This window comes from Haemaphysalis longicornis, unplaced genomic scaffold (assembly GCF_048455015.1).
Source record: "Haemaphysalis longicornis isolate Haplotype H1 unplaced genomic scaffold, Haemaphysalis longicornis Haplotype H1 scaffold_13, whole genome shotgun sequence".
NCBI classification, from domain to species: Eukaryota; Metazoa; Arthropoda; class Arachnida; order Ixodida; family Ixodidae; genus Haemaphysalis; species Haemaphysalis longicornis.
Window position 1 is genome coordinate 101,087,927 of NW_027526233.1, and position 23,764 is coordinate 101,111,690.

Genomic DNA, 23,764 nt, shown 5'->3' on the forward strand with positions numbered 1-23,764 from the left:
ATCCCTGTATGTGTACTTTATGTATGCTTTATACTTTAGAATGTATACTTTATATCCCTGCATATAAAGAAGTTGAGAAAAATTCGCCATTCTTTGTTACATGCAGGTTTTCTTTACATGAAGGTTTCGAGTTAAGGCTCACGTGAATGAAGCCGAAAACAAACCAAATTCTAGACTTAAATCACTCTTAAAGGACAGTAAAAGCTTTCTTATTTGCGCTTGCTGCTTTCCCGCGAACGTAGTCACTACACTGCACTAAAAAAAAGCAAGGTCACTTAAACCCCGTAATCACAAACGTAACTTAAGTATCACTTTTACCTGTTTTTCGGTAGCTTAATTCATTTTAAGGACCAAACTTATGCTGAAAGGGCGCCTTATCGCGAATGATGCTCCTTGCAGCACTCAAAATTGTTTAGAGGTTGCAAGCTGGGGTACTGCAGAGGGCAGCGACATTCTTCTTTTTCTTCCCGGTGGACACAGAATTGAAAATTGTGATCTAGCCTTCAAAAGACAAAACGTTCCGTTTTCTAGCAGCGGAACTCAACACCGATGATCCGACACCACAGATAGCAGGGACCACTCGCGACTATACGTCGACAGGCAGGCCTAGCACCTAACCGAAACCGCACTGCCACTCGAAACGCAACGTAGAATGCGGTGCTGGCGAAGTTCGAGGGGAATTAGTACATTTCTCCAGCCGAATTTTCAGAAAAAGTGAAAAAAGACAAGGATCATCAGCGCTGCGAATTCGTTACATGAAGGTTAACCGTCGCGACGTCTTCGTTACATAGATTCCCCAACACGTGGGTTTCAAAGGGGCTGGCAATGGGGAATTGAAAAACTTTGTTAAATCCAGGAATTCGTTACATAGATGTTCGTTATGTGCAAGCAAACGAACATCCTTGCGATAGTGCACACAACTCTTTCTGATGTGGTCACCGTAGAAATGCGCCGAAATGGGACTAAATATTACCCTAATCTTCTCCCGGGTTTGGAAAGATGCCATGACCAGTAACGTATTTTTTCGATCTTCCTGACCGGTGGCCTAATACGTAATACTTAACCACTAATCGAGGTGAAATATATAGTGGTAAATTACTGGTCAACTTTACGAAAGAAAAAAGCATAGCCTTCTAGAATGGCTAAGGGCTTGTGTAAAGGAATTGCGGGTGAGCTTGTATGTCCTTGCTTGCAAGATTCGCGTCGCCTGCAGGATGTAGCCGCACCAGGAGGACTATCGATGGGTCTGTTGCAAACGCATCTACTTCGCTTGAAACCCATGCACATTTAAACTACTATTCCACGCGTTATTTTTAAGTGACGTCATAACCTGGTAGTGTGAAGCCTCAAAACAAAAGTCACGCAGGAAGGAATGCCTGCGGGTCGGAAGACATTCCTTGGAAACAACAAAGATAGCATGTGTGTGTAAGTGCATGTGGCGGCATTCCAGGCACGCCGTATTCAACAACGGTCAACTCAAAACAGCACTTAAGATTTGTCTAAGCAAACAACAATAATTGAAAGAACACAAAGGTACTTATAATGGCGAACGAAATAGGAGAAAGTACGTCTACGCGAAAAATTGTTTTTCTTTGTAAGACAACCCAGTAAATTTTTCTCACTTGCAGGTTTCTCATGTTGCTTGCGAATATTTTGCGTTTTTAAAAAATGTAAAATAACGTAGCTTTCCTTTCATAAACATTGTCGGTTTACGTATGTTTAAACCGTGGTCTTAGGAAGTAATGCCACTAATGAATACACCCAAACCTAGATTCACGCTTTCTAGAAATCAACGGTGCGAGATTTTACTTTCTTCCTTTCAATCGGGGTCAGAGAAACCTGATCAAGAAAATGACTGCTAATAAAGACAACACCAGAACTTCTGCCCTTCCTAGGCAAATAAATGTCACCAGGCAAACGAAGCCTGCTAAGGCATGCATCTTGGTACCCTCCTGTCAGATGCACGCATAAAGGTAAACCGCAGCGGATCTGCCTGTGCAGGGATGTAACACACACCGAAATTAAAACTTCGCTGCATCAGCGCACCAAGAGGAAGGCCACATCCATCCTTTGAGCAGTCGACCACGTGAGCCTTGGGTGCCTATTTCAACCTGTTGCTTATGCAGAGGATGCATAGGACGTCAAGACTGCGGGAGATCCAGTCACTTGGCAGGCAGCACAGGACTTTTCGCCCTAAATCAAGCCGATGTACATTGGCCAGTGATTTTCTATCCAGTCTGTTTCCAGCAGACATGTTCTGCCCTTGTCCAAATGTGGGATTTTTGGCCGTGCACCACCGTACTCCCATGGCTATCCAACGGCAATTCTCGGTCGGCCCGTCGACCCGCTTAAGTTCTTAATGCCAGACTCGAGCAGTAAAGTTCGCGCCATTCGCCAGCCACCCGCTTGCGAGCAAAGTACGGCCACCACAAGTCAGCCTAGGGGCGGTCGTCGCGCTCTAGCCGGACTAAAGCTGCCGGAAGTTCGGCCGTGCTACGGGCATTGGACGTCATCGCAGGTTATCGGCCACAGTACGTTATCTTTACTGAGGCTGGTGGACGACCACTGCATACAGATCAACCAGATGACAAAGTCACACTGTGCGGCAGCACAAACCAACCATTTGGCGTCCACTGCACTCCGCACGGGGCCCTCAACATAGGGTGTAACCTACCGTGGTGATGTGTTTAATAGTGAAAGGTAAGAAATCACAAACGGTGGCCGTCGGAGACCAGGTCAAGCTCCGGCGGATGGGCTCCCTGTCTGTTTACGAGGCAGGGAGCTCCGTGACCTCTCTCAGTATCAGCGTAACCCGAGCGAAGTACCTCCGTACTTTGCTTTTTTTCTATGCTGTATGGAAAAATCAAACCCCCACGAAAACGTGATCGCTCCGTGAAAAGGGGACGCACCGACGTCTTGTTTCCCCCGCTTCCAAACGTGCGCTTCCCAAAGCTAGACAATTACTCTTGTTTTCTGGTCATCGAATCTCTTTACGCATTTGGCGCTCCTGCTTCACAATCTGTATTTATGTTCACAAAATACCGTGACGGAATAATTGGGAAAACCTACAATGCCAACAAACCACGAACACGTGAAGCCCTTGTGGAGGTGAAGAACCAGAAACAGGAAACCACATTTCTTGGTCAGACGAAAATGGTCGATGTGTACATCAGGGTCACATCCCAAGGCAGCCTGAATAGCTCGCAGGGTGTGATTTCTAAGTCAGATGTTTTTACCGAAAAAGATGCCGGCCTTCTCGAAGGTTTAAAGGATCAGGGCGTCACAGCCGTTCGCCACATCACGATGCGCAGCGATAATATGATCCCCACTTAACATATGTTCCCAACCTTCAACCGCTCCCGCCCCACAGAACACGTAACCGCAGGCTTTATTCGATGTTCCATTCGTCCTTACATTCTGAACCTGTGCCGCTGCTTCAAGCGCCAGTGGTTCGGGCAGAGTACAACCACTTGCCACGGTGAAACAACCTGTGCCAAATACTCCGCACAGGACCACCCCACCGACAACTGTAATTCTGAACCTCACGTTTGCAAACTGCAGGGGCCCACATGCAGCCTACTCAAGTTTCAATTCGAAAAGAAAATATTCAACCTCAAGGTCATAGAAAACATCACTTTTTCAGAGGCGCGGAAGAGGTTCACCTCTTTCTCTCTGGGGAAGTACGCAGACGCAGCTCGCAGGGGGGTAAAGCCGCGTCTGGTTCCCACAGGGACCCAGTTCACAGGGTCTCACCTGGTCCCACCTCCGGTTCCCCCCTGGGTTGCCTCATTCAGCCCAACCCGCCCCCACACCTCTTGCTGAGGTAACAGCGCTTGCGGTGAAAACCGCCTCAGTCCGCGCCGATGCCGCTCCCGCCCCTGCACACCGTTCTCCACTACGTCAGAGGGTGCCGAGAGGATGGACATCGGAGGCCCCGCATCAGCTCCCACCCTCGCCGCACGGCTTGTGCCACTTGTGGCCTTCCTGACGCCGTCGGCGGTGGTGGCTCAAGCGAAGAGCACTCCGATAGGTGTGTAGTTCAGGGGTCCTGGTCGGTCGGGAACCCCCTGACATCTGACCAATGGATGCATATCTGGCAATTTCTGCCAATGAGCGGCCTCCAACATCCACGCCAACAGAAATGCCCAAAACGCTCAATCCAAGAATACCATCCCCGAAAGACAAAACATTAACACACTTACAAGCAGACTCCAGTAGCTCCTAAATGTCCATAATGCAAAAAGAAATATTCTTCTATGAAACTGTAGAGGCCTCCTTAAAATCTTGATGATGGCTATGAGATATTGCATTCGAATCAGCCATGTGTGATGTGTCTTCAGGAAAGAAATATAAACTATAAACACAATTTCTTGAAGATGTACACGGCATTTAGAAAAGACAGGGATTGTGGAGATATGTCTTCACGTGGTGTGACCGTCATCACCAGGAAATCCTTTGCCTGTAACCCAATCCATCTGAACACTGTCCTTGAGGCTCTCTCAAGTCGCCACGGATGATCATGGTTGTCGTGATCAGCAAAGGCCCGCTGCAGCAGTTTCCGTCGACGTCACGACGAAGCATCCAAAGGCCGCGGAGACGTGCCGGAGATCTGTGCGGGGAAACGTCGTCAGCTTCTCGTTCGGTCACGGCTCCTCAGGTCGTCTGATCTCGGCGGTCATGGGCAGGGGAGACGGGAATGCGGAATGGCCACTTCCATTGCTCACCGGTGCGGGGGCGGGCCGACTCGTTAAAGGGCCAGGACGAGACCCCTTCGTGAGCCTAGACGGGGGAAGCTTGGGCCGGGACAGGCATGATACCCAGCACCTCACCAAATTGTTACTTGGTTGAAGGATGGAGATTAGACACCATAGTGGATGGGGATGGCGAACAATGTATTTGCATTATTTACAAGCGGTGAGGACAGCGCGCACGCAGGCTGCACACCAGCCACCCCTTCCTCAACATCATCGTCGCCCTCGTTGACGTGGATGGTGGGCTATGACACCATGAAGAATTGTCCACCATGACCAGTGACAATATTAAACATGTTAATAGCGGCTTTGTCCCTCCCCAACCCTCCTAACCTCGGGCTATCCAGCTCCGAGTTTCAAGCTCTGATATACCTGTTACGAGAAACATTTCTTTTTTAGGAGACCTCAGTGCCCATAACACCTTTTGGTGTTCTCGCACGGATGTCCGAGGTCGTCGCATCAATAAGTTTTTAACATCATCGGGAGCATGCTATGTAGGAGAAAACAGCCTACAAACCATAATCTACGCCACAACATGTATTCATACCATGACTAGGAACTCGGTTCTTCAGTTATTTTTCCATCCCTCGAGTGGCACGTAGGCAGGCATCTATATGGTAGCGACCAGTTCTCAACCATATTGACATATAAAGGTAAAGGCCGGAAACTTCCATCTTACCATACCAAGTTTAACGAAGCGAAAGCTAACTGGAGAACTTTCACAGATACGTCTAAAGTACAGCACACAGCCATATCACACTTACACGTAGACGAAGTCGCATAACTCCTAATGGCTCACACCCTCGAAGTTGCCAGAAAGTCCATTCCCCAGACCTCCGGTGCCGCGCGCAACCGAAGAAGCTCCTGGTGGAAGGACGACTGCAGACTAGCGCGAGAAGCCCAGAACAAGGCGTGGGGTGTCCTTCGCCGGTACCCCACGTATGATAACCTTTTATCGTTCGAACGGGGAAAAGCACTTGGGAAATGCGTGCGCTGTGATGCAGAAAGGTAGAGATGGCGCACCTTCACCACATTCATAAAGTCACACACAGACACTTACAAACTCTGGACACATATACAAAAACTCTGAGGACAGCAAACAGATAGCCTACCCTTGGTTAGTACAACAGGGGACACACGGGAAGACAAGGCCAACACACTCGCACAACCCTTCCAACGCGTGTCCAGTTCCGCACACTACACAAACATTTCCATGCAGCAAAAAACATATGCAGAAAAAAAAGCCCTTACGTGACAAGAACAAGGAGACATTTGCTTACAAATCCTAATTCACACTTCATGAGCTGAAGGTTGCTGTTGCCACTTGCAAACCATCATGTCCAGAGCCAGACAACATTACACACAGTGTGATGCAACACCTACATGCAGACACTCTTGACACACTCCTACATCTATACAAGCAGATATGGCTTTCGGGGCACTTTCCAAGATTTTGGAGGGAGTCATAGTCGTGGATTTAAAGAAAGAAGGTAAAGACCCTTCCTCTCCTGCAAGCTATAGACCCATCACCCTTACAAGCTGCTGTGCGAGCTTCTTGTGAAGATGATATACCATAGTCTAGTGTACTTTCTTGTGTACAATGGTCTTCTCTAGAACTGCCGGGCAGGCTTCCGGGCAGGGCCAACCAGAAATGATCAACTAGTTGCATTAGAATAATACATTATAGATGACTTTATACACAAACAGTACTGCACGACCGTATTGTTCCACATCGGAAAAGAATATGATACGGCATGGCGTTAAGGCATTCTTGCAGCCATAAACTCTTATGGCACATCTCTTGATAGTTACTTGTCCAAACTCACGTTTTGTGTTAGATTCAGGTCGGTGCTGTCAGAAGTTTATATTCGAGAAAATGCCGCGCCTCAGGGCGGCATTTTCTCGAATATGAGCTTCTGACAGCACCGCTCAGGGCGGAGTTTTGAGGTGCACGCTCTTCATTGTGAAGGGAAACACACTTAAGAAAACATTGCCTCCATCAGTCCCAGATTTAGTGTATGTGAATGATGTAGAAATATCTTTTAAATCTTGTAATGCATCGATACGTGAAGGTCATGCGCAGCTTGAGGTTAACAAACTCTCTCACTGGGCAGACGAAAATGGTTTCAAACTTAATCCCGCGAAAAGTACCTTATCTTTTATTCGAAAATAGACGCGGAGTAAGGCCTGATCCTGACGTAAATCTTAGGGGGACCGAATTCCTATGGAAAAGGAACACACCTTTTTGGGTGCGGTGATGGACGAAAAACTCACAATCATCTCTCATGAAATAAATCAAACAAAAATTTCAAAACACAATGAATACTCTGGAAGTCCTATCTCACCAATATTACGATGCAAACTCCTGCGGCGCCTTTACTCCGCTTTGGTAGGGCCTGGTTTGGTTTACCGAAGTGTTGTCGACAGGTCGGCCAAGAAAACAGCGCTAAAAATGCTCGACCCAGAGCTGCATCTAGGGCTTCACATTTTGTGTGGTGCTTTCCGTAGAAGCCCTGTCCAAATGGTGCCTAGCCCCCTCAGTCCCAAGAAAGCGACAAATGGTGCCTAGCCTCCTCAGTCCCAAGAATGCGAAAATACAAAATTCTTTTGTAACACACTTTTATTCGGTTCATTATTCATAAGAATAAACGCAAAAAAACTACAATAGCAAAAAGCAAACAAAAGTAATAGAATTTGATGGTACCCATTTGGGTACTCTGGGTCTCAGTGCGTGTCGAATGCAACTACAAATATTTTCAAAATTGCTACATTGCTTCAAAAATGGTACAAAAATGCTACAACACACTTGTATTCCGTTCATTATCCAAAGAAATTAATGCAAAAAATCACAATACCAAAAAAGCAAACGAAAGTAATTAAATTTATTGGTACCCATTTGGGTACTCCGGGTTTTTCTTACCCTGTAAACACATTCGAGAACGCACCCGTTGAAAGCCAATTTTGCCGCCTGGCTCCTCAGAAATGCCAGGACACATCGCGCCACCTGGGCGGGGGGCTTAGTGAAAGAAAGGCATGCTTATTGCAGGGAAACAACTTTTGACGCGCTAATTTCGAATGGCGGAATGCTTTTGCCTTTGTTATGGTACCCATTTGGGTACCCCGGGACTTAGGAGGCTAGAGCACCAGCGAAGTTATGCTGATATGTTGTGCGCTTTCTAAATCTCATCACTTGATACCCATCCCTTTAAACCTGTTTTATGGACACATCCACCTGACATCTCTAGTTAAATCGCGCATTCATTTCGGTTCCCTTCTCACAAAGAGTCAGAGAGGACTTGGTTTTAATGTCTCGTTTTTAACATCTCCAAATAATCTTGAAATGATTTTATAGCGCCTTGGCAGCTTTGCACTGTGACCTGTGACTTGTTTTTCATCCAACGTGACAAAAATAGATACCAATAAATGCGACTCTACAGCACTTTCTGTCAATGCTGAAATGTTCTAGTGCACAGAAGTTTAGAGCAATGCCTCTAAAACTGCTTTTGTTGTGTCATGTGTCACGCACGAACCCAATCTAAAAGTTTCTGAGAAAACCAATGTAAACTGCAGCATTTTCAAAGCAGGGGCGTATAGAATTTTTCTTGCTGTATATCATTTTGCCAAATGTTGAATCCAAAATCTATCATTTACACTATTCAATAAGCGTTGTTCGGCGTTATCATCCGGAAAAAAGCCCAAAAATCACATCCGGAATGATCTTCTTAGGACGATTATGTTAGATTATGGCTCAAACCATGAGGTGACTGTTGGGCAGCAGGCCGGTCAGAGATCGCGGAAAACGAGATGGCAGATAAAATGGCCGCTGCTGCTGCACTCACAAACACAGTGACATAACAGCAGTACCCTACACTGACCTCAAGCCGCACATAACAATACAGCTACATAAAACATGGCAAAAATCGCAGTGAACAGAGAGACAACAAACTACATATTGTAGAACCACACTTGGGACGATACACAACCGATTCACACAACAGACACAAAGATGTTGCCTTAACAAGGTTACGGGTAGGTAACACCCACGTAACACTCCCACATGCTCAGTCAATCACCAAGACCCATGTGCAGCAGGAGTGGAGAGGGCGTATCAGTAATCGACATACTCATTCAATACATGGCACTTGACACAACACGACCACAACACTTCCAACAGCTATACAAACCACATAATCCACAACACCCGGGGTATTTTTAAGGAGAAGAGCTCATGTTTTCAATTAAATGTGCTTTTGAGTTCCTTGCCGACGTAAAATTTTTACAGAGCATTTCGTATAATGCATTATGACAACTTGGCCTTTTACACCAGTCACATTCTTAACATTGTATTTTATTTCGTGTATTTTTAATGAAATGCGTTATTTCTACTGTCATGTCACTCTCAAGAAGTAACTTTGATTTGGCACGCTTTGCCCTTAGTTGGCCTTACGCCAATAAAATCCAAACATCATCATCATTGCGTCCACTGCACTCCCATCAAAGCGAGCCCGCACGACACCACCAGCTGTCCAGCGTCCAGCACAGCCTCATTTATGGATCAGCCTCAATTGACAGCAAACTATCTTTGTTGAACACTGCTCACTACTTGACGTTCCTACCATTGCTGCGTTTCTTTTACTGTAGGATGCAGAAATTTATTTCATTGCAATAGCAGGAATAGTTGTATTGTCCAGGTCCTGATACCTTCTGTGCGGCGGCCCAACTATACAAAGCGGGAGGTGGAGAGGGCGCTTACTTTACTGGGTTTATCGTCACAAAGATGAATGTGCCGCTCTTAAACAATTTCTGTTAGGACAATCTTCCTGAACACTTCCTTTCTCAGACTAAATCAACTGTTTTTAGAACAGTTGCTTGACCAGTTTCTTCTATATAAAACCGGCACGCATGCGTTTTCGAAGCATTTTGACCACCCTCAAAATATTCAGGAACATTCAATGTAATTTTCTTCAAACAATGGGCATGTCTAGTTTTTACCATTTTCGTTACAAATTGTATACTCGATCAACTTTTGCGATGAGCTTTCACACGGCTGATACTAGGAGAGATGGAAGAAGTTCCGTCATTTTTAATCTATTTTTGATGTTGTTTTCATGGGTTACTTAAAGACCACGTAATAGTCCTAAAAAACCTAATCTTTAATGTCATGCCCCGTTAAAAAATTGAAGACTTGTTGCAAATAACGCCCCGCTCCTGGTGGCTGCAGTTCTATTCCAACCTTCTGTCCCTTCAATGAAAGGCGTGAGACTAGAGTTTCATAATTTGTTTCAAACCAATTACACAGCAATGGCAGTATGCATACTGCAACGAATAAAACGATCAATATTTCATTGGTCGAGTTTGAATGCTTAAGGCTCTCAACCCTTCGGAGGCGATCTTGCGGCTCGGTCATATTTACACACACCTTCCTTCAGCTTTAGAGTGTAACATGGCCAATCTCGCACGCCCCTCAACAAGAGCCTCAGCCGTGTTTTGCCAGTGGCCACCCAGTCCCAGTCAGTTTGCGTCCCAGTGGCCACGTTTTCGTACTTTCACCAGTGTCAATGGCTGTGTTTTAGCTATTGTAACCGCAATTGACACTCATTGAAAACAATTTTGTATCATGCTATTTTTACATGCAAAAGGATGGCCACAAAGAGACACTTTGCACAGGGTTTCTATATCCTTTTTTTATACCTGATTCGCCCTGGCATGCATGACACCATTGAGATATAAAAAGTATGCATCAATCTAAAGACCACACTACAACATAATTCTACAAAGCGCGGTGATAATGATCATTAGAAACAATGGATACAATTACAGCTTGAAGATATTATAACTCTAGTATTTAGCTAAGAAAAAAAGAATTGCACAGACATCACCTTTAAATGAAAGTTAATATCACCTTCAAGATTGTGGTCCCACTTTAAATACGGAAAGTGTAGCTTCCGTATACTTATCCTTGTCGATTCCAGCTTCCGATTGATAGATATAATGATAAACTTTCAACTTCAGGTTTCGTCTGAGGTCTTTCACGTGTTATCACTAGGTTCCTTTTTCTTTCCCGAACACTTAGTTGACGATGCGAATTACCTAAAACGAACAATACTGCTTTATTGTGTGCCTTTTTAAGTGTATAGACCGCTTCTTTGGTGTACTGATTCCTGCAAAGACATGCAACTTCAGCCTTGACCACACATGAGTGAAATACGGTCGTTCACTTAGGTTAGATGGGGGTGTGTCAGATTGTGTCAGAAAAACCAACACACGTGCAGCCTTAACATTTATGTTGTGACAGTTCCTAGTACGCCTCAATTCATTCGTTAAATAAACGCTAAGTCATTATTATAGCCAGGCCATTTTTAAGTCAGTGTAATTTGCGCTATACGTATTCAACTGGTACGAACGTTTTCTTGTAAAGGTGACGACAACATACTTTTTAACTTGCAATGACATTTCTGAATCGGCACCGAAGGATGCTATTTATTTTAATCATTCAGAATAACATTCATTCTGAATAGTCCAGTAAAGTACAGTCATCATCACAAGCCTATCAACGCCAACCGCAGGGCAAAAGCTTCCCCCAATAACCTCCAATTATTCTGATAATGTGCTAACTGCAACCAATTTGTCCCCACAAACTTCTGTGTATCATCCGCCCATCTAACTTTCCGCCACACCCTACCCTGCTCGCCTTTTCTAGGGATCGACTCTATTACCCTTGATGACCAACGGTTATCTTGTCTGCGCATTACATGCCCTGCCGACGTCCATTTTTTTCTAATTTCAACTAATTGTGCTTAACACGCGTTTGTTTAATGACTCACTTTGCTCTCTTTTTGTCCTTTAACAATACACCTATTATATTCCGTTTCCTTGCTCGCTGAGTCGTCCTTAATTTAAATTGAACCCTTTTAGTGAGCCTCCACGTTTCTGACCCGAAGGTGAGTACCCGTAAGATGCAGCTCTACACTTTCTGCTTCAGGGACAATGGTGGGCTCCGTTCATTATCTGACATTGCCTGCCGAATGCACTTCACCCCATTCCTATCCTTATGATTATCCCTGACTCATGATTGGAATCCGGGGTCACTACTTGTCCTAGATAGATATATTCGCTTACCACTGTCTTCTGCTTCCCCGAAGTTATTGATCACTAATTTATTTTCCTGCATAATATTTTCAGGACCATGGTTCTACTTTGTCCTGTGCTCTAAGCATGCTTTGCCATTTGTCCACTGAGTTACTCAGCAAGGCAACGCGATCAGCAGAGCTGAGGTTTCTGAGGTATTCTCCATTAATCCTTGCCCAAGCCCCTGTTCCCAATCCAATGTTCTGAATACTTCTTTTAAACATGCTGTTACTAACATTTGAGAAATTATGTGTCTTGGTCCGACACCTTCCTTATGGGCGTTTTACTTTCTCCTTATGCAGGATGATGGTGGCTGCGAACCCATTGTAACTGTCCTCAAGTGTTCTTACATAATGCTTGCCTACACCCTGGTTCCGTAATGCCTGAATGACTGCTCAGCTTTTGACCGAGTCAAATGCTTTCTCGTAATCTATGAAGGCTATATATAGGGGTTCAGTATACTCAGCGCACTTCTCTATCACCTGATTGATCCTGTTAATATGGTTCACTGTTGAATTGCCTTTACGAAACCGTGCTTGTTCTTTGGGTGGACTGAAATTTATTGTGGCCGAAATTCTGTCAGTGATTACGTTGGTAAGTATCTTGTAGACGACCGAGAGAAAGCTGATCAGCCTATAATTTTTCAAGTCCTTCTTATCCCCATTCTTCAGGATTAAACGATGTTCACGTAATTCGGAGATTCTGGTACACTCGCGGTCATTAGGCATTGCGTTTACAGGTTTGCCAGTTTAGCTAGTAGAATTTCCCCGCCATCGTTACAGAGGTTGGCTGTTATCTGATCTTCACCAGGTGCTTTGTGCCGTTTCATTTTTTTTTTCAAATACTTCTTTAATTCTTCGGTCGTTATTGGTGGGATTTCTGTCCCCTCTGAGCTACTTTCTCGATCGCCTATATCATGGCTGTCGCGGCTCCGGTACACATCTCTATTGAACTCCTCGGCTACTGTGATTATTTTATCCCTAATTGTGAGGACATTAGCTTGCTTGTCTTTACTTGCGTACATCTGATATTTCCCCACGCCACTGCTTTCAGGCTGCGTCAGTTCTTTACAGTACCCGCCGCGGTGGCTCAGTGGCTAAGGCGTTGCGCTGCTGAGCACGGGGTCGCGGGTTCGATTCCCGGCCGCGGCGGCCGCTTTTCTGATGGAGGCGAAAAGCAAAAACGCCCGTGTGTACGAGATTTCGGCGCACGATAAAGATCCCCAGGTGGTCAAAATTAATCCGGAGCCCTCCACTACGGCGCGCCTCATCGCCTGCGTTGCGTCGGCGCGTTAAACCCCACAATCAATCAATCAATCAATCAGTTCTTTACAGCATATTTCATTATCTCCATGTTATACTTCCGTATGTCAGCTGTCTTAGGCTTATTGATTACCTTACAAAGCTCCGCTTGTTCTATTCAGTCAGCTGAGGTCCAAATTGCCAAAGTTTTCTGTTACCTAATTACATCTTTTGTTTCCTAGAAAAGCTTACTAGTATCTGGAAAAGCTTACCAGGAAAAGCTAACTAGCGAAAGCTTACTAACCATCGCACTCCCCATTTCTACTGCACACTCTGTGATAATGGGTGTGCGATTATCGCTGGCTTCCAGTGTCGAAAACTCTGCTTACTCGGTAAAAGTTGAATATCGGTTCTGCAGAGCGATCCTGAATTCCGCAACCTTATGTCTTACTGTCACCTCGTTGATCGCGTTCTTTCGTACTGCTTGTTACGGTCCCTCCACAAATTTAGGCTACTTCAAGATCCTACCATGCTTTCGTCCCTACACCTTACCCTTCCTAGCACTTCCGCATCCTCCACGACGTCAGGGTTATCACATAATATGAAGTATATTTCATTTTGATTCTCCCTATTCGGGCTCCTCCAGGGCCACTTCTAGCTCTCCCGTTTGCAGAAGAAGGTGTTCATTACGTAGAATATCTCGTTCTTCGAACTGGACTTGTAGGTGTCTTCTACTTTTTCTACAGCCCAGACCAAAGTTCCCAACTACTCGTCTCCAGGTTGATTCTTGCCTACATTAGCATTGAAGTCAAAGTTCCCAACTACTCGTCTCCAGGTTGATTCTTGCCTACATTAGCATTGAAGTCTCTGATAACTTCGCTATACTGTGTTTTTGCTTAAGCCGTTGCCGATTCCAAATCTTGATAGAGGCATTAAGCTAGCTGGTCGTCGTGGCTAGATGCAGGTGCGTAGCCGTATACCACCTTGAGTTTTTACCTCCTATTTGGCCTAACTACAAGACCGGTTACCCTTTCGTTATTGCTATAGTATTCGTCTATGCGGCCAGCTATGGTTTATTGACTAGAAATCCCCCTCCCAGTTCTCTACTGCACACTAGACTACGGTAACATAGGACGTTTCCATTTTTCAGCACCGTAAAGGCTTTACCTGTCCTCCTCACCTCACTAATCCCAGGTACATTCCATTATTTGCCCTCTAATTTCTCTAACAAACCCTTTAGACGCGATTCGTTAGATAAAGTTCTCGTGTTAAACGTTGCGAGGATGAGATTCCTATGGTGGCCTGTCCGACTCGATTGATTCTTACCACCCTCTGCTGCGTAACAGGTCTGATCAGCGCCGTGATCAGCTGCTTCGCAGCGACTGGAGACAGATGCCGTGGGTTATTGGGGTATTCATGTGAGGTTGTGGACATTGCTCCACCAGGGTGGCCAATCTTGCAATGGTGAGGAATTGCGGTAACGGCAATGGCCGCCGGGTTCAGGTGGCACCCCAAGCCTCATTCTGCAAATTCAATAGTAATAGAGGGCAATACTATTTCATTTATATATAATACAAAAACAAAAAAGGTCAACAATGAGCCCTTGGGAATTCCTGAGGTCACGGAAACACATCCAGAAGAACAACCATTCAGAACGACCGACTGCTGTCTTACAGATACTGGGCTGTCCATGCAATAACCGATTCCTTCAGTATATAGCCGCGCAATTTACTAACCAGGTCACATGGAACAACGTCGCATGCTTTTTTTGAAGTCAAACAAAATAAAGTCAACTACTTCACGCTGATCTATTGCAAGAACCAAATCATGAGTGAATTCAGCATGCTGCGTTGAGCAAGAAATAACTTGGCGAAATCCATGCTGACTAGGATGCTGAAGATTATGTTTAACCGAAATGTGGAATATCCCAATTGTAGCCCAGCTTTCAACACGGGAACTTAATAAAATCTAGGCTTGGTCATTGACAAGGCTATGTTATGGTAAATTTAAAACAACACTTCCTTTAAAACAGGCAGTCATTAAATGAGATGAAGTATCCTAGTTCAGGGCACGAAGTTTAGCCTACAAATGTAAGATCTTAGCCTCATCTATCGTTAGTACGATAAAAATAATGCAACATTGCTTTTCTCAATATTATTGTCAGAAGAATTGGCGAAAACGCGCTTTCGGGCACCCTTGCATTTCTTTGGTGGGGATTCGTTGACATGGCGGCGGTTGAGCTCCTGCGTGGTGGCGGCTTGCCAGACGCCCTTGTAGACCAGTTATTTTCGGTGAACCGCTTCCATTTCGGGTCGGAAATCTATGCTGGGTCGATGTCTCCAATACTCTGCATTTCTCGGAGAGGCGAATAGTCTCGAGGTGATGCGTCGACAAGGCCGGCGGGCGAGGCATGGTAGCTCTATGATTGGCGAGGCTTAGCTCACCCGTATTTGTGGCACAGTCTTCTTGCGGCAATAAATGGTATACCGATGGCCAAAAAGGTTAGCTGCTAATGTCCGGTGAGTCCTTGTCCTTGGCAGTTTCATCTAGCCCGACAATTTACTGCTTGACAAACAAAATTCGTTCACTTAAAGCGTTAAAAACAGCGGGCGGGCAAAAAACACGTCTGCACCGCTCGGCGTTCTGACGGCGTCTTCCTCACCGACGAAAAAACGCGGAAGTACCCCGGTGGGTCTCCTTCCGAACACCAGTTTTTCATGGGTATTCGGCGGCCAGACGCGTGCCATTGTTCGGGCGTACACCGTTTGCGGAAAGCATGAAGGAAAACCTGAAACCTTAGGCCGGCTGGTGTAATACTGGACACCGATTGCCAAATATTTGGCGTCCGTTCGCTTTCCGTAAATCGGCCGAAGTCCGCTAACCCAATTAAAAACGTACATTCCGGGGCCGTACGTCAGCCAGTCTTCTTCATAACACGGGTTTCGCGAAAAACAAAATATTCTCCCGCCATACGCGCAGTTCAGCGTAGAAATTGCAAATTCAAGACAACCGCACTCCGGCCAGTCTCGTTCCAAACACCAACTGCAACAAGAAAACGGTCAGTTTCTGGCAGCTTGGTTGCCTTGCGTCGGCTGAACACTGCTTCCCAAAGGACTAATGAATCCCCTATGGCTGTACGTAGGCCGTTTTTTTTCTGAACATCAGCCGTCTAAAGTAAACTGAATATCTGGTAGCCGGGTACCTGCCGTTGTGCGTCTGAACGCGGGCAGCCGGAAAATTACCGAAGTGCTGGTGCCAGAATGTTGCCTGTTCAACGTATTAAGAGTGGCTACCGAAACCTGGATGCTGGCTGGACATGCCAGAAAGCGCGCTAGACGGGCCGGCCTTGGGACACTTTGGTGTGCTGACTAGGTTAGCCTGCAGAAAATCTAGATAAGCTGCCCGAGCCGTGGCTATGGTATTTTATAGAGGTAGAATGGTTTCATCCATTCATTTCTGAATGCGCTGGCCGCTAACAAATACCAGAGGGCTACCTGCGGTCCTAGGACCAAAATTTTGAGACTTAATGGTAGTAGCTGTAATCAAGATTCGCTCGAACCTTTCTTTTTCCTACTGTCACCAATATTCTCGCAAAAAGTAAGAAATTTAGGCGGAGGTAGGAGATACAGTGCATTCGGTTTGATTTAAGCTCCCGTTTTATTTAGCCCTCAAGGAAAGCGCCAGCTTCACGGAAGGAGCTATCCAGTTTACAATTCTATTGGGAGCTGGCTGTCTGCGCATTAGGAGTGTTTAAAAATTCATCGTCACTTTTTCTAGTTTCCAACTAGTGCTAACCGAGCAAATGATTAAACGCCAAGTAATAACGAAAATTAGAAACTCCCATTTTATAGACCAGTAAAAACACCAATTATCTCTAGCGCATGCGAGTTTCCCCAATTGTTACAGCAAAGGAATATATTGAATATTTTCGGTTTTACTTTTAAGCTCGTAACGTATTAATAAATTAGAGTCATCTGCATGATATTCCTGTGGTATTTTTTCCACATACAGCCCTGCTACGCACAGCGCAGGGCTGAGTCGTTCAATATTTAGGTGAAGCAGTAGCAGTGCCGTTGGACATTAGTTCATAGATAAAGGGAACTTGGCGCATTCTTTGTAGCCTACTCGCTTTTCCGCGGCACGCTTTGGGGGGGGGGCAGTGCGTTAATGTGCGGTGGTTCCCTTACGCACAGATGTTACGGCCCGCACACCTTTTTGTGTTTGCCTTGCTTCATTCATTACGCCCTTTTGTCAAGACTAGTTTAATCTGTTATATCACTTGTTTTACAAAACGACCTTTTTTCTGCGCGATAATTGATTTTAGTGTTTCCAGGTACACGCAGACGGACGTAAATAAACTCTAACCGAAATCAATTTTGAGCAATTCCATGATTACTGAAGGCACGATGCACTAGTTGACAAATCACGCATTTGTGTACCTATTTGGGGGATTAGAAGATACCCTGCACTCTACAGTTATCTTCTGTGTACAGTACCTTGGCATCTGTGATTTCTGCATGAACAGAAATTCATCTTGGACGTAGCTTACTTCTGAAAAACTATAAAAACAAACGCGTCAAAATGATACATTGCTTATTTTACCTTGAACCAACTGAGCCTAACGTTATGCCTCTGCGCCGCATGTGCAGGCGATAAAATGAAATGATTTAGGTTATGTGATCCAATGAAATCCGAGGGAGAAAGCCGTGAGTTTTTAACAATAATTATCTGGCGGTTGTTGGTGAGGAAATTACAAAGAGAAAGCCTTCCTTGTTAATACAAACCCCCTTGAACGAAAGCAAACAAGAATGATGCTGACGCATGACACAACATAGTTTATTTTATGCTAAGGGGCATGGAAATTAAAGATTGAGCTCATTGCAATTTGCGAAACAGATAAGAAATTTCAATTTAGTCAAAAATTACTTTCTTTGAATATTTTAGCCATATTGTACCCGCTTTCGCAACTTTTTTCGATCATTGCCTGATATTTAAAACCCCTTCTTTTTGGTTTTTCAGATTCGGCGATAAAGTAAGGATGGCTTTCTACAACGAAACTGGAAATGTATACAACTTGATGAACGGGAGCTTATCAAGATGTAAGGATAAACATGGAATGTTTGTTGGCTAGAGAATTATTTACTTCGCTGCAAATGACTTACATGTAAACCTAAGAAAATTTTGCACTGAGTTACCTCCCTTTATTAGTGTGCTTTCGCACTTTCGCTTCGCGGCCTTTGATGATATACTACGTGACTGTAAAGGATAAAAAGGATCCTATCTGGGTCTATTCATTGCACTATCTACGCTGACTTGCGCCTGTAGAAGTTAACTGATGGTGTATAAACAGGAACTCACGCTCCTCACGAACACCTAGAAACATTTGAAACCCAGAGGTACTGCGCCAGCCGTCTTTCTTAAGTGTCTCTTAAGTGACGCTACATTACTTCAAACCTTTCACTGTCGAGTTACTACAAAACTGCGGGCTGAGTCGGCCAGGCAACCTGGCGGGGCATTCTAAACTACGTCGCTTCAGCAAGCCCGCCATCTCCGGAATTAGGTCCCCCGGGTCAGTGGTAGTAGTGTGGACAAGCTTTCTGACGTGGCCCGAGGCAGAATTGTTGGCGTCACAAAGTGCCTTTCCGCACCTCGAGCGAAGGCCAAGATTACTGGCGCAGAGTACAATACCAACTCCTAATTTTAACTAGCAGCCATTTTTTTTCTGCAAAAATATATTACTGCCACCGTGTTTTCTTGCCCATTTTTGTTCGTTTACGAGGGTAGTGTTATTTTCTGCGTGCCCACTCTTTTGGAAATCGACGAAATAATGAAGCTGGCTGTGAGGCTGTGTGACTGTCTGATTATCTGGTTGCGTGTAATTTTTAAATTAGGTTTTCCTTCAAGCCCATTAGATTACATTTACCTTTCCATTGCATTTTAATAATTACAAAACATAGTCTTCTCCCAATCTTTAGCATCTTTATTACGAATATGTATCAGCGATTCTTTTTTTTCTCAGCATTTCTGTAGCCTAGGTTGGGTTGAGCAAGAGTACAGCAGATTAGGTCTATTGTCGGCCCACTAAACGGTCTCTCCAGATTCTACTCACTGTAATTTTGCCTTACATCTGAAGTTTGTGTTTCCGCCTGTTTTGACGGGGTGTGGAATTGATGAGAATTAGGGCGAGTGTGGAAACTCCCCGTAGATGTTCTTCTGTGTCACGCAAGAATATTTGCAGTGTTGCTGTGAACCACTACGAGATCTTTTAATGTATCAGGCTCTACCGAGTACCTTTGGCGCGTGGCTCATGACGGAATTTGGGTAGCATGTGTGGTGGCCAGTGGTATGTTTGAGCAATGGGGGCCACTTTTTTTCTCAGTTGTGTGCCTGGGAGGGGCAGGACACTTTGAATTCGCTGTGCAAGTCATACATGTTCCAGCTACCTGCAATGAGGGCACAGGAGGTGATACCTTGCAGTTGGTGTCTGCACAGGCAGTCAACATTCATGATTAATATCACTCACATTGGGGCCACTTTGAATTGTATTTACAGGCTCGTCATAATGATTGAATGCTTGAGGTAAGAGACTCTTCAGGACCTCGAGCTAACGATTTTTCTTATGGCAGCATTCAGGTAGTGTTGATGCGTTGCATTCCAAAGATCTTCGATGTCTAGGGCGTTTCTTTGTTATTGACCTTATGCGTAAGCAGTGATTAATCTTGTTATTCGAAAATGCGCCTCCCATGGCACAGAGTACTGGATGCCGCATTGTATACCACGTGGGCAACTTACGGGAGACACATTATTTATTTATTTGTTTCTTCGGCTGCTACTCCTCAAGTGCTGGTTTGCAGAAATATTTGCGTCACAGTGATGGCAAAAGTGAGGTAGCTTTTGAGAAATCAGTACTCGCTGGTTCGGCTTTCTGATGCTACGAAGACTGGCAGCCAACTCGAAAAGTACTGCAGATTCCTCGGCATGCCTGTCTAACTCATCAAATTAGGAGCAGTTGACCCACACTTCGTACACAACAATGTGGATGTATACGTGACCTGGGTTACTGGCTACGTGGCCGGCTTCGGAAATGAGGGCACTCACACTTTAGCGAGCACGCTTTCAAACTCCCGCACACCGCAGCTGGACTACGGGTTCACTACCGCCCGTCCACTCCAGGGCCCCGACGACCAGAGTGACTTCCTGAAGCAACAAGGACGGCAAGTGCTTCTGTCATCAGTACCTTTTGACGCTCCGTCCGTTTCCGAGCGGACTGTCACGCGTTGCCGAGGTTTTCATGTATAAGGCTCGAGGTGGAGCTGCACTAACCATGATGTTCTTACTAAATGGCAAGCTTACATTCCTTGTCATGGGCGACACCAACCTGCCGACTTCAAGCCCTCCCATTCTCACGTCACCTGCGGAACCTGTGACCTGGGGGTACGTTCTACTATGCAGCACCAAGTGTGCGAGTGTCCGAGCCTTCAGAGTATTCGCGCGCGTCATGACCGCCAAGTGCCCACGTACGAGTTGTGGATCCCGCCACAACAGCACACGCTTGTCGCCCGAGTCCTGCGTTCCGTCTGGTGTTTCGCACGCGAGAATGACATTCTGATCCTGGACTTAATTTTAACCCCTTCTATCCCTACCTGCCATGCTTACAGGCATGGGAGCCAGCCCTCTTCGTAATAAACTTACATTTATTTATTTATTTATTTGTTTATTTGTTAATAAATAATTAATTAATTAAATAATTAATTAATTAATTAATTATTACATTCTTCAGCCCCCACTTACGGCTATGGAAGGTGTAAGCATTGGACAGAACAAATCAAAATTATCATTAAACAGAGCAATAGACCGACACAATCAGAAAGCACTATCAGGATAATTCAGAAAAGGCCAGTAAAGGTTTCTCCAGAGGATGTCAACGTACGTCCCCACGCACTGTTTGAGATTGGCAGTTAAAAGAAAAAAACAAAATTTTAATGTGCTAGTTCTACATTGAAAAGGCTTGATTATTTTTAGTAATGGAAGGTGAGGCAGATGTGATATATCCAACGTCATATACGCAAAACGCTGAGTGAATAAAAGAGCGAAGCCATTTCTCGGATTCATCGAGTCGGCGTGCACGTATTGTCGAAATTTCCAAGGAGAATAGGGCTGACCACACAAAGGAGAAAAGTGAATAAATACTCAAATTGACACCACAATTTTTCTTTGACGCTTCCTTCACGTTGACGCTTTATTTGAAAAGTACAGCGTCTTCCGGTACCCAGGAAAAGCACCCAACCACTGCACCACCACGGCTCAGTTGATAACGCCCGCTAAATGCGAACCAAGCGAAGAGGCTGAGGCATTATACTAAGACGCGTGTGTTCAAGACTTACTTCGAACTCTTGATTAACGTAAACTGGGTATATATGCAGTCAGGAATTGGTCATTGGCAAACCGTGTTGCTGCTAATACCAGTGCCGAAGTGGTCAGAAGAGCTATGATTTACTAGACCTCGCAGTCACAGTAACAAAAAGAAATAGGAAAATGCCTCCACTGGGACAGAGGGAATATACCAATAGGAGGAGCCGTGATTATACACGTATATCTAGCGCAGTAAACACAACCCCTATACCATGCATACAATAATGAAGCGCTGCTTTCCAGGTGACCGTCCCAAAAATGTCGTCACTGCGGCTAAGCGGAGATGGACTTTGAGCCGGCTAAATAAACTGTACCTGTGGAACAGGGCGGAGCATACCTTTTGAATAATTGAACTCTAATGTTTTCGCATTCCCGGCATCACAGTGAGAGTTTCGCTGTCATGGAATTTTTACGGGCGAAGCCCTTTATGTGCTCGGGTTGTCGACATCTCCTTTCGTCGTCGTCGTCAGCTTCTCATGTAGTCACGGAACTAAAGTCAGGGACACACGTTTTGAAACGCCTCGCGCTAAAACATAACCGCACTAAAATTATATACTGAATAAAACCGGTTCCACACAAACTAATATAATTTAAAGATCTGTTGAACGCGCAATGTTTGCTTCAGCAGTTGTCAAGCACAAGCAAAAGATTTTTGTTGGTGGGCAACAATTTGTGTTTTGTTTAGGTAACCGCATCGTCTTAACGCTGCTTGAACTGATCTGGGTGGGTGGTCGGTTATCGTAAAAATGTCCCAAAAATAAAAAAATTCTCCTGTGTGCAAATGTGGACGAAATTATATTGATACACGTAACAACTCCCGTACAGCTCACTTCAAAGAGTATTGTGAACTATATTTACCTGAAGAAACATTTTCTGGCGTAACGTCATGACACCTACGGGACGATAGTTCTCAAGCAATCCAAGCGGTTGCCAAGGAATATCGTAGTGATAGTTATTCTTGTAAAAATGAGTAGTGTTGTAAATAAAAACTTTGGAAAAGGTGAACTTGAAATTTAATTTCCGCGTTCCTCTCGTTTATCTTTTGTAATATATAAACTCTTTTATACAAGGGCGCCATTTCCGTAGACTTGGCATATGTAGGACAATATGTGCGAGAGTTATCATGTCATTTTCTTTTATAAACATCTGAAAGCACGAAAACATATAATGCTAGTCCGTAATATGCAGAATATTGGGTGTGTCTTATCCTTTGCGGAAATCACACTGGAAATTTGCTTTTTGATGAAAAAACATTCCCCAATGCCAAGGTGTACGGGCCTTAATGGGAGACCAATAATACACAACTTGCTGTGAGGACTACTTCTATTCCCTTTCGTCAAATGGCAGCTATAGGTCCTTTTCAGGTACCAAAATATAAAACACGCTTCTATTCCGTCCGTTCAAATAAGCACAGTGAGCTGAAGTTTTCAGTATTCAATGTTCATTTTACCGGTTTTAATGTCTGCTAACATCCTTGCACACAACACATAATTAAATATTTGTAGCAACTTCTCCCTTTCGCCGATGCTTATTTTGGAAAACCTGGCTTCTCTTACGATAGCAACAGTCAAGAATACAAAAGCTGACGTAAAAATTAACATTTCTTTGCATATACATTTTCTTTTCGAAATTGGTTCAGTAAGCTAAAAAACGAACGTGTTATGTATCACGCTATAAGAAAGCTCGCTCAAGCACACTGGCTATATAGTTAATCATTTTAAAAGTTGGCAAATGAATTGCTGTTTTAAGACTTGTATGTTTCGGATTGCCGTGCAAAGCTGAAATGATGTAACTACACGGAAAATTAAGCAACAAATTTTATGTGGCATAACCTCTGCACCCTTTAAAACACTGTCAGTTGCCTAAACTCAAATTAGGTGCTTCTGTAAGCCGCCGAAATTCCTTGGTAACCTTAGTAACCATGCATGCCGCTCATGAGGGATTTCGTTTTGATATTGTGGAGGACAGTGCAGTATGATCACTGATTGGGAATGAAACAACTCCGATATCACTACCAACAAATTCCAGCTCGCTACTGATTTAAAATTGCTTTCGAGGACCTCGCCACTCCACTTGATTTGGTATTTTAAACGTATGGTTTTTGGTTTTGGTATTCGTTTTTTGGTATTAGTATATTTGTATGCGGTATTTTGTATTATTTTATCTTTCTTTCTTTCTTGTTTCTTTCCGTACAGAAATACTTCCACATTTAAAAGTTGTTCCGCTCTTTAA

The 23,764-nt window shown here is 44.5% G+C and overlaps 1 long non-coding RNA gene across 1 annotated transcript in view; it reads left to right on the forward strand.

Moving 5' to 3' along the window:
* The window catches only part of LOC144164160 (uncharacterized), a 103,668-nt gene that overhangs the window by 34,110 nt on the left and 45,794 nt on the right, over positions 1-23,764 (forward strand). The window contains exon 3 of the long non-coding RNA XR_013321087.1: positions 18,140-18,219. This is a non-coding gene — a long non-coding RNA (uncharacterized LOC144164160). The remainder of the gene's footprint in view (positions 1-18,139; positions 18,220-23,764) is intronic.